This window comes from Tyto alba, unplaced genomic scaffold, assembly GCF_018691265.1.
Source record: "Tyto alba isolate M040663 unplaced genomic scaffold, T.alba_DEE_v4.0 Super-Scaffold_19, whole genome shotgun sequence".
NCBI lineage: Eukaryota > Metazoa > Chordata > Aves > Strigiformes > Tytonidae > Tyto > Tyto alba.
Window position 1 is genome coordinate 8,701,596 of NW_024881281.1, and position 18,881 is coordinate 8,720,476.

General features: G+C 38.4%; 1 protein-coding gene across 6 annotated transcripts in view; it reads right to left on the reverse strand.

The window, feature by feature from the left end:
• AUTS2 (activator of transcription and developmental regulator AUTS2) overlaps nt 1-18,881 on the reverse strand; it is a 793,559-nt gene that overhangs the window by 408,774 nt on the left and 365,904 nt on the right. The gene's annotated exons all lie outside the window — the stretch shown is intronic.

Below are 18,881 nucleotides of genomic sequence, written 5' to 3' on the forward strand. Positions count from 1 at the left end.
ATGACTGTGAATAAACAGTTGACATTCTCTGCCTTTACTCTGAAGCAATTGCTTAAATAAAAAATTTGTCTGTGACATAAATAATCCAGTAGGATGAATTCCCAAAAGTGTAAGCTTTTGTATTATTGATGCCTTATATTTTAAAATAAAATCAAGTACAATTAATCTTCTTGTGTAACTATAACGAGTGGAAAAAAAATCATTGTCAGAATGTGTTAGTGGTTATCAAAAACAACGAACTGCAGTTTTCACATTCAACATAATATCTGATCAGAAGATATGGAAGCATCTATTTTTAATGGAAATACATATGAAAATATCATTACAGCTATGTTCCTCAGTACATAGTACTGATGTTGCTGAACCAAAATACACAGGTATTGAAATGCCTGACAAAAAAAAACAAAAAACAAAAAACAAACAAATGAAAAAAAAAACAAGAAAAATCAACAAGAACAACAAACAAAACAAAAAAATCTTGAAACGGGTTTGATGGTTTACCTTGAGATCTAGTTCCACCAAATCTTGGGGAAAAAAAAAAAAAAAAGACACTTAACAGAGTATTCTGATTCTACCCATCCCCACTCGGTCTAACACTCTGAGTAGAACACTGGCCCTTCAGTCCTAATTAGGGATTAGAGGGATCCTGTAATGAAAAGAAATACATAGTGTAATCACCACGAGATTCTCAAACAAACACTTCCATAGAATGAATACTGCATTGCTCCTGAGGTCAAACAACGTTTTTTAGTGTCTGACTATGCAAAGCTTTACATACGTTCTTGCTGTAATAAATCCCTCATAGTCCTGTTGAAGTGAACAAACCTGATCGCAACGTCGTGCAGGACTGATTTCTTATCCACTTGCTTTCTGTTGTTGTGGATACCCCTTAAGCAACCTGTCACAGGCACGTAACCCTCCAGAAGAAGGCAAGGTAGGATAGGTGCTCAGAGTGCAATTCAGGGGCTGACCAATACCACAAAGTCACAGTAACTGGGTAGGAAAAGAAACAGGCATGATGACATACAGCTGCATTAATGAAGCTTGCTTGGAGAAAAATGATGTTCAGGTGACCGTGATAAAATAACTGCCACCTAACTTCACTCTGTTCAATATGCAATGAGATGTCTTTCTGCCAGATAGGTTGACCAGCTTAAATTCACAACCACGCAGGAATACAAACCAGTTTAAGTAATACAGATAACTAACTACACACAAAAGTTACCAGGTTTGTGTATGAAAGTACTGGTCTTCCAAGATTGTATAAATACTGAAAAACAAAAAAGTGTTTTCCTTTTCCAGTAGAAAAATAAAAGTTTTAAATCAAAATAAATGCTTAATTCACATGGAAATGTAAAATCCACAGGATTAGATTCAGCAGTATTATATCAGGAATGCAAAAGTTGTGTTTCAGTATTGATTAATGCCAGCAAGGCTTGAATTTGCATGTAATTTTCAATCACTTCCTTCGACAAATGTCTTCATTTAGTATTATTATGAGTTTGGCATGACAAGATTATTACAAATCACTCCCTATCAGGAAGAATCAGTAAGAAACCCACCATTTATTTGGAAATACTGCTAGAGACATGATTGGGTGAGAAGGTATAAACATGGTTTATGTAGAGAGCGCTGTACATTACTCAAGTGTACTAGTGTCACATGCAGATGAGGAAAATTATTAGTTCTGTTCTGACAGTGTTCACAATACGCTGCGCCCAAATACATGGAAGATGTAGTCCCTCCTCTCAAGGAGATTACAGTCTAAATTGTTTCTCTTGTACTGGACAAGCGATAAAGCCAGGCGAGCATTGGACAGCACTACAGGGAGGCCAGGTAGCAGCATATGAGCCAGTCAGCTCTGCAAACAGCAGTAAACTTCACAAGACAGGCTGTCAAGAAAGGGACTAAGAGCTCTGATTTGCATGCAGTGATAGATTAAAATCAGACGGCCAAAGCAGTTACCATCCCCTACACCATCGACTCCATTCCCCTGACGGCAGTTGTCATCCCGCCACAGCAGAGACAACTGAATGGCTCATGAAGCAGCTTCTGGAGTGCTCAAGTTTTCAGCTTGCAGTATTATGTCTCCAATTTGAGTTTAACTTAATATGCTTTAGAAGCCATTCATTCATCTGCCTTGCAGAGGAGGTAATCTCCATCACAAGGGCAGGACAGACAGCTTGAGGGCCATAACCTCTTCAGCTGTTTTTTCGCCTTTAATTTGCCACAGCTTGCAAGTCAGGGACCTCAGGCAGGACCCGAGTCATATGGCTGGATTTCAACAAAGCACTTAGGACCAATGAAATCTGTGGAACAACTGGTGATTACAGTCAAGCAGGTGCCTAAAAGCTTAGCCGGATTGAGATCATTTAACCTAGACCAAGATGCTGGACTTGTCTTTACAGCTCAGTTGATGAAATTCATCCATCAGATGAATACAGTACTGCTTGTACCAGCCTGTATATTAATTATTAACATTTACTTGAGTAATTTTAGATTCTCATATAAAACTGTTATTTTGAATGAAAAGCTTTAACAACAAATATTGGAAAGATCAGACATTTCCACTAAATAGGCTTGGACTGTAAATGCAACATAAATCAGAAGAGAATGTAGAGTTTTTCCAGCCTTTATCATCCACACTAAATTTGAAAACTGCAGATCATGGCAGATACTGAAACATTTTCTCATTTTGAAAGAAGTCCATGAAAGTACCACATGCTGTAAAATATTATGTTAAGGGAGTTGTTTTGATAAAAACAAATGGCCAATCCTAAAGATTAATGCTTCATATGATATATTCAGGTTATTAATCTCACCTTCTTCTTTCCACTGGCCCCGGTAGTGAATGTTTTCTGGAAAACTGCATGGAGCCAGATGGTTAACTATTGGAAATCTATACTAAAAAGATTAATGTTACCCCATGACAGGGATCAGTCATTTGTAGAGATTTCCTAATACAAATGGTGACATTTGTTTATTCAGACTGGCTGGATGAGCCATACTCTGAGGAGAGCCTAATTAGTTCTCGAAGATTTTCAAAACATTGGGGCCCAGCTGCTGAGCTGCAGTTCAACATCTGAAAGAAAATTACACACGTAAACAGATATACAAGTAACACAGACATCCAGACAGACAGATATGCGTGACTGCTCCTCAAACTGCCTTTGAGTTGCTAATTCTACCACAGCATGTGGAAAGATGCTGGTACCCTGGATGAGTTAAGTACTTACAAGTGGCCACTGGAAAGACTCCGGTGCCAGCCGCAGTGATTAAATATTGCAGTCCGGGGTGCCATTACTCTTTAGACAGAAGAGCTGTGCAGTAGTCTGAATGCCTACCTACACCGCTCAGTCTCAAAACCAGCTCACTCTAATGCACAGTAACAAATTCAAACCATCTTCATATCATGCTTTATGTGTAAACTAAACATACTGCAAGGAAGATGAGTATGAAAGAAACAACTGCGTTTTACACAAAAGTTTCAAAGAGTGAACAGTACTTACTAAATTTCACAGTAGCCCTTTTTCCAGATGGATAAAAGAACCAATACGTCCAAGGCCACTGTAATTTCCAAACCACTTAGATTAAGCCCCCCTGTATTTAGGAAAGCAGTGAAGCACATGCTTTAAAGTGAAGCACACACTTAAATCCCATTGACTTCAGTTATGCATGTGTGCTTACACGCTCTCCTGAATAAAATGGATGTAAGCATGTGTTTAAACTTGAACCTATGCTTTGTTGAGATGAGACTGGGAAGAGAGGAGAGTGAAATTTAAACTGATGTGAGAAACACTGCTTTTATCACTAAGCAACAAGGCCTTTCATCAGCAGAGAACATACCTAGGTGGTTTGGGGAAAAAAAGTATTACATACAAGTGCTTTGCTTTTCTTTTAAAAGGACATAGGAAGTGAAAAAAGCAAAAGAAAAGCCATTAAAATTGAACATTTTTATATAAACTATACAAATGCTCAATTCATCAGTATGATAACACTGACAATCTAGAGACTGAGGCCAGGACAGATGTCAACCTGAGAAGCAGCTGCTGCAGTTGAAGACATTGCAACTCCTTGCCGGTTGTTCCTGCTCCCCCATTGGAAATGACCACGTGTACAGGGCAGCCAGCAGCAGGGATCGTGTGAACGCACCTTCAGCCACCACAGACAAAATCAACCCCATTAGCTTCGAAAAACAAAATACTAGAGTTGTGGTTGATTTGATCCAATGCTGACTGGTGAAGGAGGTGCAGGAGCGCTCCTGGTATAGGCAGGAGATGGCAGGTGGCAAGAGCAACTGCTGCTGACATGGCTAAAGGACACATCCACAGCATTCACATACATGCTCCATACTTTATAGTAATAGATCATGATTTTTTTTCAAAAATTAGCACTTGACAAATAGGACCAGTTCAAAAACTGGTGTGTCTCAAGAAGAATTACAATTATTTGGATCATTTTTTTGGTGTAAAGAAAGATCAACTGTAATGGGCTAAGAAGCAAATTTAGGAGCACGTGAAGACATCGTTTTTGCTGTGTACAAACTCCTAGAGCAAAACAAGCAACAAATAAGCCACCACCACCACCAAAAAAGAATTACTTTCCTAGGAAGTTCCACTGAAAAATATGATTTATGAGGTATATCAATCCCTACACACCTAGTGACTGCATTATTACTTGATAAATAAGACAGACCTGGTCACCAGATGGAGTAACCTGGCACAGCTCTGGTGAAGCCAATGAACTAGACTGGTCAACACAAAACTTGAAACTGGTACCTAGACTTGCACAGACTTTCTTTTTAATCCTGTGCCTTTTCACAGCTGTAAACACATTGACTGATGGCTACAGACAGCAACTGTGAACTGGCTGTTGATTTTTAAGATCACTTAGTTATTTACACACAATATTCTTGTGTGATATCCTTTCCTCTCCAGTGGTTTAATTTTTTTCATCCCAAACTTCAAAGCTAACTTCAGTTAGGAGTTTTTTGAGACAAGAACTGCTAATGTTCATATATAGAAACTAATGAAAGGAACTCTCAGCCTCTTGCTGAGATCCCGCCATAGTACCAAAATAGAAATCATTCTGGCACTATACAGAAATTTAAACCAGTATGCTTTGCACATCATCCCAAAATCACCTCCCCTTTGATCCTGTATCGACTGTGCCATATTCATGATTCATGATGCAGGAAAATATTTTCTTCCAATGTATATGCAAAAGCTTCATGAAACAAAGTGTGATTAACTAAAGTTAAATCAAGTCACCTTAATTCAGAGAAGTACGAGCTTTAAAAATAGGTATTTATTAAGAAACTGAATTTCTAAGTAGTATACCTCTTGGTGGTATAAATATCTGACATAGACTTAATCAAAAGCGCATCTTGGAAAAAATATTAAAGTAGCATACAATTTGATACCACTGCAAAAAAGCAATCAAAGCAGAGCATGGCAATAAATTAATAGAAAAAGTTATATATCCAAACCAGACTAAAAGTAATTTTGTAAGTCAGCAGTAAAAAGTTAAATAAACACTAATTTAATCTATTTTAGATGCAGCAGTCAATAGATGAAATACTTTACTGCTCTCTAGCTATATGAACACAGTCAGCTGACACAAAAACTGAAAAAAGAAAGAAGGGAAAAGCACATCCCTATTCAGGCCATAAGCACTGTGGAAAGCCTGAGCACAGAAACACGGGAGAGACACAGACCTCCCGGGTCAGGCAAGTTGTTTTTCAAGGGAAAGCTGCAAAAGGGAGTTGTGATGCAATGACCTCTAGATAATAGTTTTGACCTATTTTTACCATGCTGCCTTTCTACGCACATCCAGGCAACACAATCATCCTTTTATAGGGAACAAGCATTTCACATTCCTCTGGGGTATGCATAAAAAGGAAATTATTAGTGCCTCCAAAGGGGTATCCTATATCAGAAGCAACAAATTTCCTGACAATGTGGAATGAGGAAGAAAAAGATGGAAGAAACAGAACAGGGTGTCAGTAGAATTCCTAGGGATTACCACTTCTCAAAAAGCCCTCTTTCAATTGCTCACTTACATATTCATCATTAACATCAGGTGGAGGACTCCTTCCATGAAGATCCCTAGAGAGGACCTGGAGAAGTTTTAGGAATCAAGGCTACCAATAGCAAAAGAATAATTTAATTAATTTCATGTCTGAAATTATATCTGCAAGTGAGTGAATAACAGCATGGGTAACATAGTGATCTCATACACTGTCTGAAGCTTGCTTTATTTTTTTAAACAAGTTGCAGAAAACTTACCTTCAGATAAATATCCTAGATGATATTCTCAAGAAATAGTAAAGAGGACCTAATAATGATCACTCCAGGCATCTGTACTGCAGATAGGCAAGAAAAAGGACCTTATGACTGAGCCGAGAAATAAATGAAGAGCAAATTCATAGCAGGTTAAAGAAAAGCAGACAATGATAGCAAAGCAGAGGAAAGAAAAAAGAAACACTGTGAACTGAACTGCAAAAAATGAAAGCAAGAAGTAATGACTTCTGAGGATACAACCAACAAAATTAATACACTTAGGCTTTGAGTCTGCAAGGTACCTATTGTATAAGTTGTACCTGTTGTGTAAGACATCTCACTGAGCTCCCTATGCCTAAAGCCAGGAACAAACTTGATAAAACTGTTAGCAGGTCAACTCAGCAGTGTTCTTCAAATCCTTCCTTTAAATAGATGAATGTAGACATTTGGACACTGATGGTTTTCTAGTTAAATACAACAAAGCCTCTACTGATTTAATCAGAACAAAGTCCTCTGAACCGATGAAGTACTCTGTAAGAAAGAATATGGTGATCAGAGGGCTGCTAAGTGGCCTCTTGCTATGAATTCACAATGATGTTGTCCTTTAATTTACTGTTTCTATACCACAGGTAATTTAAGCCATATGTACTTAGTAAACCAAAACCATAAAATAATCTGCAAACTACTGGGAAACACTGGGCAAACAAATGATGCTAGGGATGAATGAGGAAGGCTATTAAGAAACAGAGTGGGAATCACAAGGAAGAGTGTTTCTTTTTCTTTCTCAGGGTCAAGGAGTGCTTCTATCACAGAAGAAAATACAGTGTCATAAGGTGTCATTGCATTAATACATCAGAGAGCCTTCAAGGAAGACACTCTGCTCTTGCTATCACTTGTAGGACTTTTTTTTTTTTTTAAAAAAAAAAAACACATTAAATTTGCATTAGCTTGGATGGGGAAAAAGGATGGCATATAAAGGGAGAGAGGGCTGAATTAATATTCATAAGCAACATACTGGAAGAATGCAGAAGGGGTAATTTGAGGGAGCTTGGAAAGGGAAAGGAGTCACAGCCATTAGTACTAGAGACCTCCTGCATAACATGCTCTGCTCTCAAGCAAGAATTGCAGTGTCTCTTCCCCATCCACACTAAATATTGCCCTGCTCTGAACAGCTTTTGGATTCCCCACTCCAGGGCACTCTGGGGAGGAAACTGTTTTGGCTGAAGTTCGGCAGGAGCAGGTGGCATTCACCAGCTGCAAGTAATTTTGCTCTTGTTGGCACTGCAGCGGTTCTTGGACTTCTCACAGTTTGTGTTCAGTGGGGAAGGGGGAATGGGGAGGGAGCAAACAAGTCCTCAGTGGTGTTTAACAGCATCCCAGGCTTCACGGCTGCCTCTTCCAAGCTGGCAACTCTAAGCACACAGCAGAAGACATAATGCTTTCAGAAGGTGCCTGTATAGATTTGCCAGCATGGGGTTCAGGTTTGCTTGTGCTTCCGTTCTCTGCTGTGAGAGCACATCGCCTCTGACACAGCTGCCACTTCAAGGTGGAAACAATCCTGCAAACCAGATGTTAATATTGTGGAGGAGGCAGGAAGAGAGAAGAAGAGCATGGTTTATCGCCAGGTGTAAGTGATCTCTCTGCAGATGGACTAGCTAGCACCAGAGCCTTTCAGAGAGCCCCAAAGCACATTCCTTTTCCCAGCATCTGTGCTGCCAATTCTCCAACCTCTGTGTGTGCATGTGCTTGTGTGTCTACAGAAACAGGGTCTGCAGTTGGAAAATTTCTGGGGCTACTGCAACTACTGTGCAAAAGCAAAAGCACAGTAGTACAAATACTTCAACTATTACCTTTAATGTGATATTTCATCTAAGAAAAGAAAGTGGTATCTGGATACCGTAAGTGTGGCAATGCCATTGAATTGTTTGAACTTAGTAATTTCCATCTTCAGAAGCTATCTGAGAAATTAGAAGGTAAGCATGGGAGCAGGAGGAGGAAGAGGCAGCAGTTCCCTTCTCCATTTCTCATTAGAGCAGAGGGAACTCAAAATTGCCAAGAGGATCTCTTCTAGGAGAATCTGTAAATGTGTTTTAAAAATCTTAAATCCCTCTCTGTTTTTTTCTAGCTTTTCTGTAAACTGTGCACCACGTAAATCCTTCCGTCTGGCATCAGTAACGGTTCCTTGAAACTGCAATATATTCCTCTTGCATTCACTGATATACCCAACAGTCCAGCCCTTCGTTTGGAAGGTTTCTTTCATTTCCACATGGCACAAGTGTCATCATGTGCTATAGTGACTCTACTCCAAACACGAACTTCACCCTCTGAACCAGCCTGGCACACACATCTGCGCAGGGTAAAACAGTAATTTTTTTCCCCTCCAAGCTCATCTTTCATCACCATCCCTAACAGACACACCCTCCTTGGTAAAGATTAACACTTTGCTAATGAAATTATCTCGTGATCTTTTATTATAGCTGGTGTCTATTCTGCCATTCAAGAACAACCTCTCTTCATCTGCTAAGGTGGAGCTGTTAAGAAGTTCTAGCACAGTAATAGCTAGAAATCTATTTACCCAATGTCCTACACAAATGCACAGGTAGGCACTGTCTCTATGCTTGAAGAGCGCTGTTATATAGGTCACTGAATAAAATGAACAGCTAAAACATTCATAATAAATATCCATATAAATTACTTACTCTTCATTCACAAGCAAGTGAGTTTCACAGATTTTTCCTACAAATTCTTTTACAGTGATGCTACACAATATGGCCAACTCCACCGATCTTACATGCCAACCTTGAGATTGTACCAAAAGCATACTCAGTAATGCAAAGAGATCTGTTGGAAAACCCTCTAGCATGAGTGAACAGTCACCATCTTGCAGCAAAGCCAGACAGCAAGCTCCTCAGTAATGAAAACTGCACTGATCTGATTGCATGAGTCGAAGGACTCCTCATCATGATGCAAGCTAGCTTGAAACAATAGCATTTGCTAGAGTGAATGGTGGATGTGGCATCCACGTCTCTCTGTGGGAGGGAGAGTTCAGGACATCAAGTGAGATGAGATTTCAGGAGGTGAATAAGCTACTTCAGCTGAATGCACATTAACCCTCCAGTGTAGCAAAGAAAACATTTGCCCTGATTTTTTTATTTTTCATTTTTGAAGAGATTTAACCGTTGCTAAAGGAAAAACTGTCAGAAAAGCCCTCCACTTAATAATGGTCTGAGAACAGCAATAACCTAATAATGTTTTTCTTATGGACAAAGTAGCCCCAAATATTTATAACAAACCATTACAGCATGCATTGCAACTTTACAAGCCTTCATCTAATTACTTCCACTGAAACAAACACACAAATCTTCCCGCTCCACGCCGCCACACACACAGACTCTCCGAGCACCAAGCCTTCAGCAACCTTCCTCTGATGGACACTTTTTTTTTCAGGAAATGACACAGAGACATAGGTAAAAGGTGATTTAGATAGACTGCTGTGTCACAAATTGTCAGGATCTGATTTAAAGACCTTGCCTTTGTCAAGAAAGACAGTTGGGTGTCTGCTTTAAAGAAGTACTGGGAATATTTTCATCAAAGGTTTGAATTGAAAAACAGTGGGAGGTAAATATCTGAGATGTTGCCAAGAAAGACCGCTATATCCGTGCAATTACCATTAACAGGGGACAGCAGTGGTTCAATGAAGTAATTCAATCTGGTGTCCTACATTTTATCAGACAGCAATTTTGAGTTCTGACATAAAAGGCTGAGAAAGAGGATTGGACTCTTTTCTGTGAAATTCAGCCTTAATTCTTGCAATCAGGAGATGTGTTCTCTGCTTCAGGTACAATCCTACTATCCCTCCAAGTGACTCAAAAGAATATACTAATATTCACCATAAAACTAATCATTCACATAGGAACAAGTCATACTTTGGGCAAGTTTTGGAACTGAGTGCCTGCAGTATTATGGGAGTGTTTTCCCTACTTAACTATATCAGTATTTCCTCACCTGTAAGTTTCTCAAGAAGAAAAAGACCTATTATTTAAAAGATTAAACAATACGATGTAGTCTAAATTAATAAATGTATTCTTCCAAAAGAGGAGAAAGTGAGGGGGAGAGAGTATTTCTTCAGAAAATGGCAAAATGAAAAGTCTATGGAAGCTCACATCAAAATAATACCATCACATGGCTTCTCCTCCTCATTAATCCATCCAAATTGCATGTTGCTACTTCCTTAGAGGCTTTTGCACTGTCCTTCTCCAGAGTAATCAAATCAGTTAGTCAAATGACAGTACTGGTGATTTCCAAGGTCACCGAGTTTGCACAGCAGCTCTTTATTTCATCTCTGCAAGGCAGACCTGGATGGCACACATCTCCCGAGCTCGACAGCAGGACGAATGAATGGTCACGCCGTTCTCGGCACAGCACTCAACATTTCGGTGCCTCCAGCACAGCACTGACCCAAACAGTCACCACCACGTGCACTTTTTTCAGGGTACTCACCAGATTTTATCCTTTTAGTCCTTTCTACCATAATGTTTTTTGCCATAATCCCTTCTTTTTGCACAACACTGTGCTATTCTACAAATTCTCAAGTTACATAATGCAGAAATCTTGCAAGGTTTTCCATTTATTTTAAATGCACATAGGAGAAAATGTTCAATTTATACGTTTCTGGGTACAACCTCACGACAAACAATAACACCAGCAGAGCATTTGCATCAGAAACAGTCCAGTGTTGCTCTTTCCTCTTGGGTTACAAAAAAATTCCACCAACTTCAAAACTTCAGTAGCAAGAGCAAAACGGCTCTTGTTTCATGCAGAACATGGCCAGCCACCTTTAAATATGATACTAAACCAGGACTATCAATGAAGCTCTCTACTCAGAGACTGCATATCCCTTTTCTTTTAATGAAATTATATAAAAACTCTTCTAGAGAACCAACACTATTTTTCCTCCAAAATATTAAATGTACAATAAATACGTTAAATGTTATTGAGCATTCTTTTTTTAATGATATGAAACCAAGACCCTTGGAGGATGAAGGCTTTGTATATGACAGCTTAACTGCTTGCAATCAAACTAATTTGCAGTACGATGACCTGAAATGAGTTTAAAAGCACCATAATGCATGTTTAGCAATCAGTGAAGCAGTTCTTTATTATTCAGGTTCACATCTGCAATTTGTGTCGCATGTTATGTGAAAGAGAAAAAGAGGGGGAACACAAAAAAATAATTCTTTTGCTTTGCAAGTGCTGATGAGCAAAACATGAGCTACACATAACATGGGGCATTAGAGACCAAATTTAGACTAACAACACATCTCAAGTCTGTCTGCTATTTATATAAGTCTTTTAACCTCCAGAAGAGGAAATTATAAAATTAAAAATTTGCTTATAAACGATCATGTCTTGATTTTTCTAAATCGATTTTTGTTGGAAACAAATTATTAAGGAATTTCATCTGAAATACCATCAAATGTGTACTGGGTATGCCTCAAGGTTTTTAAACTGTAAATGAAGCTATCTGCCAACCACTTGCAACACTCCTCTTCTGCCAATAACAGAAGTTAGAGACTCTTCTGGCAAATAAGATTTTCATATCAGCCCTTCAAATACAGAAAATTTCTTATTTTCTTCCTTTCTCCCTTTCTTTCTTTCTTCCTCCTTTCCTCCAGTTCTTTACGCCGTCTCTGTTCATCATATTTATTATCCTCAGGAAAAAGATGGCTCCAACGAGGTAAGTGGAGAACCATACATAGAAGCAGAAGGAAAAGGGACTAACAAGCTGAAAGCATTTCTTGAAGAAATGCAAGAGCAATAAATCTAACACCTTGCCAGAAAAAAACCCAGAGCAACCACACGAAAGGGCAAAACTGAGCCAAAGATATTACACAGATAGCACAGAACTGCTCAGTTTTAATAACTAAAGCAGGAGTCGGCTTAGGCAAGGAGGAGGGTGAAGGCCGCCCAAGTCAGCCAAGAAGCACGCTCCAGCTCAGCACTGCTCAATCATAAGGGATAACTCCCTGGGGACATCGTCTCCTGAATCACCAAATGCATCTGGGGTCTGTCCTAAAGAAATTAATCATCGCACTGTTCAGACAGAGGATGAAAATCTGTGTTTCAGCAATGAGGGGGCAAACCTGAAAGACCTGAAATTCTGAAATCTGATCTCAGTTCTGTTTAGTTGGCTAAGAAACTGCTGCCGTGCCCTGCTTTCCCTGTTTAAGGTTTGGACAATATACTTTCACCTAATTCAAAGAAGAACTGTTAGGATTAATATTTTAAAATCAAAGCGTTTTATTCAAAAAGCACAAGCATGCATTGGGGCAGGGTTCTACAATGTATGAGGAAATGCAATTCAGAAGGCCTGCAAAAGTAACTCAGACCTTCATCATCTTTGCTTAAAATGATCTGAGTAGAGACTTACCTTGACCAAATTCCAGCCCAGGTAATTTATACTGCTTGCCTAAACATTCCTCAATCACTGAGTTAATATTATGTGTTTTTCTCAACCTCTAGAAAAGCACACAGTTTTGTTCTCTAAAAACAGCTGGTTTGTTCCAGCTATTCTCATCGTGATTAGTAGGATGCTGGAAATATATATACGTCTGCTTTTGCTGTTCTTCTTGCTTTGATGGTCATATTGTTAGCAAACTCTTTAATGAGTCTCAGTTCTCCCTAGGAACAGCACTACAGTTTATAAATGGTAAAATTAATAGACCTGGGGTAGATTTTATTACACGTAATGTATTTAGTTGGCAATGATGATGCCTCCCTTACAGCAGCTGTTACAATAAACTGAATTTTCAATGGCTCCTAGAAAACAAAAGACAACACCTAAAAGATTTCAGATAAAGAAACACCAGGGTTTCCAGGTCTCACTGCTCCACACCAGATCCGCTCTACTGAGGTCTTCAAATACTAATAGGTAATTACAACCCACAGAGAGACTTCTACTGGGGATCTTGTCCACCTCCCTTGCATCTGAATTTACTATCAGAAGATTCATAACCTCTGTTGTCAGCTTCACTTCTGCAAAGAATGGGCACATGGAGATTTTAAAGTGGAGCTAAAATGGATTTCAGTATACCCTTCACAATAATAGTTGGTAAAACTAATTACAGTGAGAAAATTGGAGATCATTCATTACCCTACTAAGCAAATTAGGATTTGTTAACAATGATTTATAGTGCCAAACACAGGATAACGAGGATTGTCTTTTCAACTGTATTCACAGGGGACATGACAGTTTATTAAGTGTGATGCCATCCAAACAGCCACTGCTGAAGTGCTTTTGTAGACCTCATAAAATTTCAGACGGATACACACATCTACATAAGCAAAATAAACTTCAGTGTTTGGATTCTAAAGTCAAGCACTAAAAATAACTGAGCGACTTAACCTACTTGCAAGAACAACAATTCCTTATTTACGAATATCACTGTGTACATGATATGGAGTAATGCCTTAGATCCCTTCTGTAACATTAGCTGGTTGAATTTACTAAACCTCTTTCAAATGACACTTCTGATCTAATCTGTTTCTATCTAACGGGTTTTACTGTGTTCTCATAGAGTCTCTTAACACTCCCACCTGAAGAGAGTCAACAACATCACAGATTTGACCCCCTCAAAGAACAAAACACAGGCTCCTTAGGATTGCTGCCACTGCATATAGACCAGGCAGTGAATGAAGATCTACTGGTTTTAAGGGCTCTATCTGAGACTATGAGCCCAGAGAATGTGCTGGTATACCTAATTCCACATTTCTTCTGTAAGGTAACATCTCGGGTGAAAATCAGTCCTATTGCACAGTGAAACAGTTGGCCTTATCTAGGCCAAATACTGGTTTTCCATCATCTCTATACTAATACCGCTGGTGCTCCACTTATTCTCCTTGGGATGAGTTTTTAGAGCTCTGAGTAATGTAATGCAACATTGCACAACACAGTGTCCCAGTGGCATGCTGTAACTACGCAAACATCTGCTGAACTGAACCCACTCAGGGCCAAATTGGATAGCACAACTGATTAGCCAGAGCCTTTGGGAATACGCTCACGATTTATGTTTGTCTGAGTCACCAGCCCATGTGCAAATCACATTTTTCATTTTTCTTCCTTTTTTTAAGGTGGAGCAAGAGCACTGTTTGGGAAATAAGTGTCACAGGAGATTCTTTCTCCCTTCCCAATATTATTTCCATCACCAGCTTATTACCAAATTCTATCCAGCTCTGAAAAATTCACAAACTCTCTGCTTTTTGGGGAAATAGAACCTGCTAACAAAAAATAAGCATAAAAAAAAAGGAACAGAAAACCCTCAGAAATTGCCACAAAGATGTGAGAAGCAAACCAATGCAAGAAATGGAAACAAATTGTTATAAACAGAGAAACTGTACGCTTGTCAAAGAACTTGACAATCTTGGGAATTGGATTTGTTATTTAAAAATAAAATACTCAGTTATTTAGGTTTTGATTTTGTTCTGTTTTGTGTTGCAAATCAATGAACCACCTGTATCCTTTAACGTGAATTTGGCTGGGTGCGAAATAAAGAAAACTAGCAAAAATCATTCTTTGTAGTCAGATAAAAGAAGCTTTTGTTATTATTCAAACTCCAAACATATTCTAAAACATCTTTCTCAACCTCCTGAAATCATAGACAGCTGGACATTAAAAAAACACATAATTCAAATTGAAATCACTTTTCTTTTAAAGCTAAAAAGGTGGGGTTTTTTTCCTAAAATTCTAACTACTTTCTAATTATCTGAACTGACCCACTGACAAGATGTAATCTACCTTATAATCCATCTTTCATGAGAGACAATGACAATTTGCAATGCAAAAAAATATGGAAGACAACTGGGAGATTTTCCAGATAATATTTAGTTACAATTTCTTAGGGTGCACCAGTATTAACAGCATGTGCAAATCTTTTTTCACGTGCACCAATCATGGACTGGACTAATCCCACATAAAACAATAAAGCTAGGCCAGTACAAAAGGCTTATAGGAGAACTAGAATGATTTTTGCCTCTGTCTCTTTTTTTCTGACTATTGATTTAATAATATGTAAAAAGGATAGGAAAGTGCTCACTCTGACAAGGAGTGCCAAGACAGGTGAAACAGATTCCGGCAACAATGGAAATGGCTTTTCAACAATATGTACAGAACATACTAGTAGTTCTGAAAGAAGCAGGAGGTAAACTGCTTCTAACTGGAGACAACTTGCAGAGGTACTTAGAACTCAACAACTTTGCATCATGAACACTCATCCAGTGGTTACTCGCACGTGCCCCGTTTTGCTAAAAGCACCTAACTAGAAAGTCTGCTAATCAATGGCAGTTCTGATCAGCTCAGTTAGGTATGAGTTAGGCTGAATCACTTGATGGAGATTCCCAACCCTGCCCACTGACTGCAGAGCAAAGGTGGGTTCTCAAAGCAGCAGTATGAAATCCCTCCCCAGAGCACGGGCATCTTTCCCGTACTTACTGCTTTTCAAGAAGCGCTACGTAGAGGCAACAAGAACGTAAGAATACAGTCTCGACCTTTGCCATTCAGAAACATACCTGGTTATAGCATAAAACTAGGTAAGATTTCAGCTTTCGCCACTACTACTGGAAACGTATAATGAATTACTAGGATGGAACTATCATGCAGATATTAGAATAACGATTTTGTATGACTGGGAAGTGTCAGGCTTAAACACTCAGTGACCTCAGGAGGATCTCTATAGGATAAAAGATCCAAAAGTAATTTTTGCTTTGCTGTATTATGCACAGCATCCACAAGCATTGCAGACACCTGACCCACCACCCATCACAAGTGCCTGCATAAGCATTGTTCTTAAAGAAGCTTCCAAGTCCCACAAGTATTATGTCCAATACATATGTGCTAGGTAACATGGCCTCAATGAAAAAAGATTCCATTGATACTTGGATTTAATCAGCAAATATGAGCTACTTAATCCATACCTCAGTGTTCATTCATTCCTGAATAAAACCTGCTTCCATCCGTGTTTCTGCTTTCTGTAGTAGATGTCCTTGGACAGTGAAACTACTGTTAGTTCATTTTAACTTACCTGGTTGCCTGTGTTTCCTTTGGTGCGCTACAGTATGTAATATTTTGTAATCCAAAGTACAACCTATATTGATCAATACTTTCCACAGGCAAAAGATTATTATTATCTATTAAACTAAAAACAATTTTTGTTTTATTTGAGACCAGTGACGCTTGTTTTGATGTTCTGGGTTAACACTAAACACAAAAAATAACAGTCTTTTCTGGTTAAAAGCTTTGGAAAAAAGAAGTCAATTCAAGCGCATATTCTTTTGCACTTTGATAATACAATAATTGCATTTATCAGAAACACATGCTAATTTGATCATTCTGGAGCATTTTTCTCATTGTCTGGTACCGCAAAACACATCTGGGTTTTATTTGCCCCATGTAAGTTAATAAGGGTATGGACTTTTTTAAAACAATAAGCAAGATAATCCTAAAAACAATTTTCCAAAGTGAAAAGGGAGGAAAAAACTCTCCACATTTCATCCAAGGCTGTGTAAGTGTAAAAATGACATTAAGATAGAAACTGAAGGACATTTTCTATCTACTCTGCTATTAGTGAAGAAAGAAAAAGTTAATTACTATGACTATACATAAGAAACAGTGCAGTTAAAGATATCGTATTAATGGAACTTAATAAGGGATGTCTCCCCAACCTACACAGATCTAAATCAGTACGATGTAAAGTGCCAATACATTGGCACTAGAAGATGTCAAGCTTCTTCATGTTACTAAATCCCTCACTCAAAAGAACTGGAAACTTTCAAGCTTTTTGCTGGAGCATAGGGGATGTTGACACCTTCCAGATTTTCACTTTACTGGACCAACCCACAGACAGTATGGTGTAAGGGAACAGCAGATGGCTTTTCTTCTGGTACCGCTGCTTCCTAAAGATGAAGCTGAACATTGTTCTTAAACCATGCATATTCAGCTCTCAATATAAGGAGAACAAGGCTTATTTATATATGTTAAAGCCTTCCATCCCATATTATATTTGTCCCGTTCCAGAGCACGTCTGTATATGTTCATATGATCTGAATTTTAAGTGCCCAGACAAAGGAAAGCAATTTGCTCTAAACTATGGAAAGACATTCAAGTTTTAGTCTTACTGTGAAATAAACGTTGAGCCATTTGATATTATTTTTCCCTTCATCCCCTCCCCTCTTAAAAAGACATATGACATAAAACAGGGCAAGTGCTGCAAAAAGGAAATAATTTTTTTTCCTGTTTCACAACTTACCTTACATCAATTCAGGCTTTGGTGTAATTAGAAAAACTACCACAAAACATCTTCAATTGATAATGCTCTTTTCAGACCTTACCACTGGGAGAAATACAAACATTCAGTTTGTGTAGAAGTCCAATGTAAATCCAGCAGGACACAGCATTTCTCCAGGTATTAAGCAATTTCTGTGCTTCCATTTTACACTTTACATGTGAGGTCACACATACACGGTTTAATCCCATAACTTTCCTACAGGATCACAGACCTCTATGAAAAAAGACTAAATTTCACCATGTACTAATGGAAGAAAATTACTCTCTGGGAATCTGACAAGAGAGCAACAAAGTTTTTCCATCATGTAATCGAATACTATATAGTTTTCTTTTCCCTGGAGTTTGATGAAAAGATAGAAGCAGGCTTTGATTATACTATTAACTATACAGAGCAATGCTATAGAAAAAGTCTCACTGTGTTTTACCCACCTGTTTTTGGACATACATAATGTTCTACTTCTCCTACAGATATTATAAAGGAAGAAAAGACACGCTTGGAGAATATAGCGTAAGTTGTAAGTGAAAAAGGATATGAGCAATTTAAATACAAATCTTGGAGGAAAATAAACAGTGCATTGGATAGACTGGACTTTTTTTAGTCCCAAACTTACCTGTGGAAGTAAAAGGTATATTGATGAATGTGGGAATAAACAGGCAGAAAGGTATAAATATACTGTTAAATCAATAAAGGGGCATGCAAATAAATAACAAAAAAAAAGACTGATCAATTAGAAAACCAGCTGGGGTCTGATCCTCTTCTCATGACAAAATGTAAATCTAGCATAAATACAATTAAAGCTGCATGTTCCAAGATCATCTGTAAGACATGGGGCTTTTAACCAACAGGTAGAAATCTCTGTGTCGTGTTCTCTGGACTATGGTACACAGGAGATGAGACCAGACTGCCTTAATGGGCTCGGTGAAGTCTATGAATCAATAAGAATAGGTACAAGGGGAAATCAAGCTCCTACCGTCTCAGATTAGAGAGCTGGTAAGACCATGGTTCATTTTATTTGCTATAATTGTGTAAATTAAATACTGTTGGCATTTATGTAGTAATTAATATGACGCCTGATTAGTTCAGGAAAACATTGACCACCATGTCTGAAATATTACTTACAATGCATTCGCAGAGGGAGAAATGGAAAAAGATAAGTTAACCTATTGGGCAGACTGATATTGGTTATTTATTCCTGTTTCCATATAACAAGGCACTTTTGTTTCAGGAGTAATGCTATGCTGTTCAGAGGCACATGTGTTAA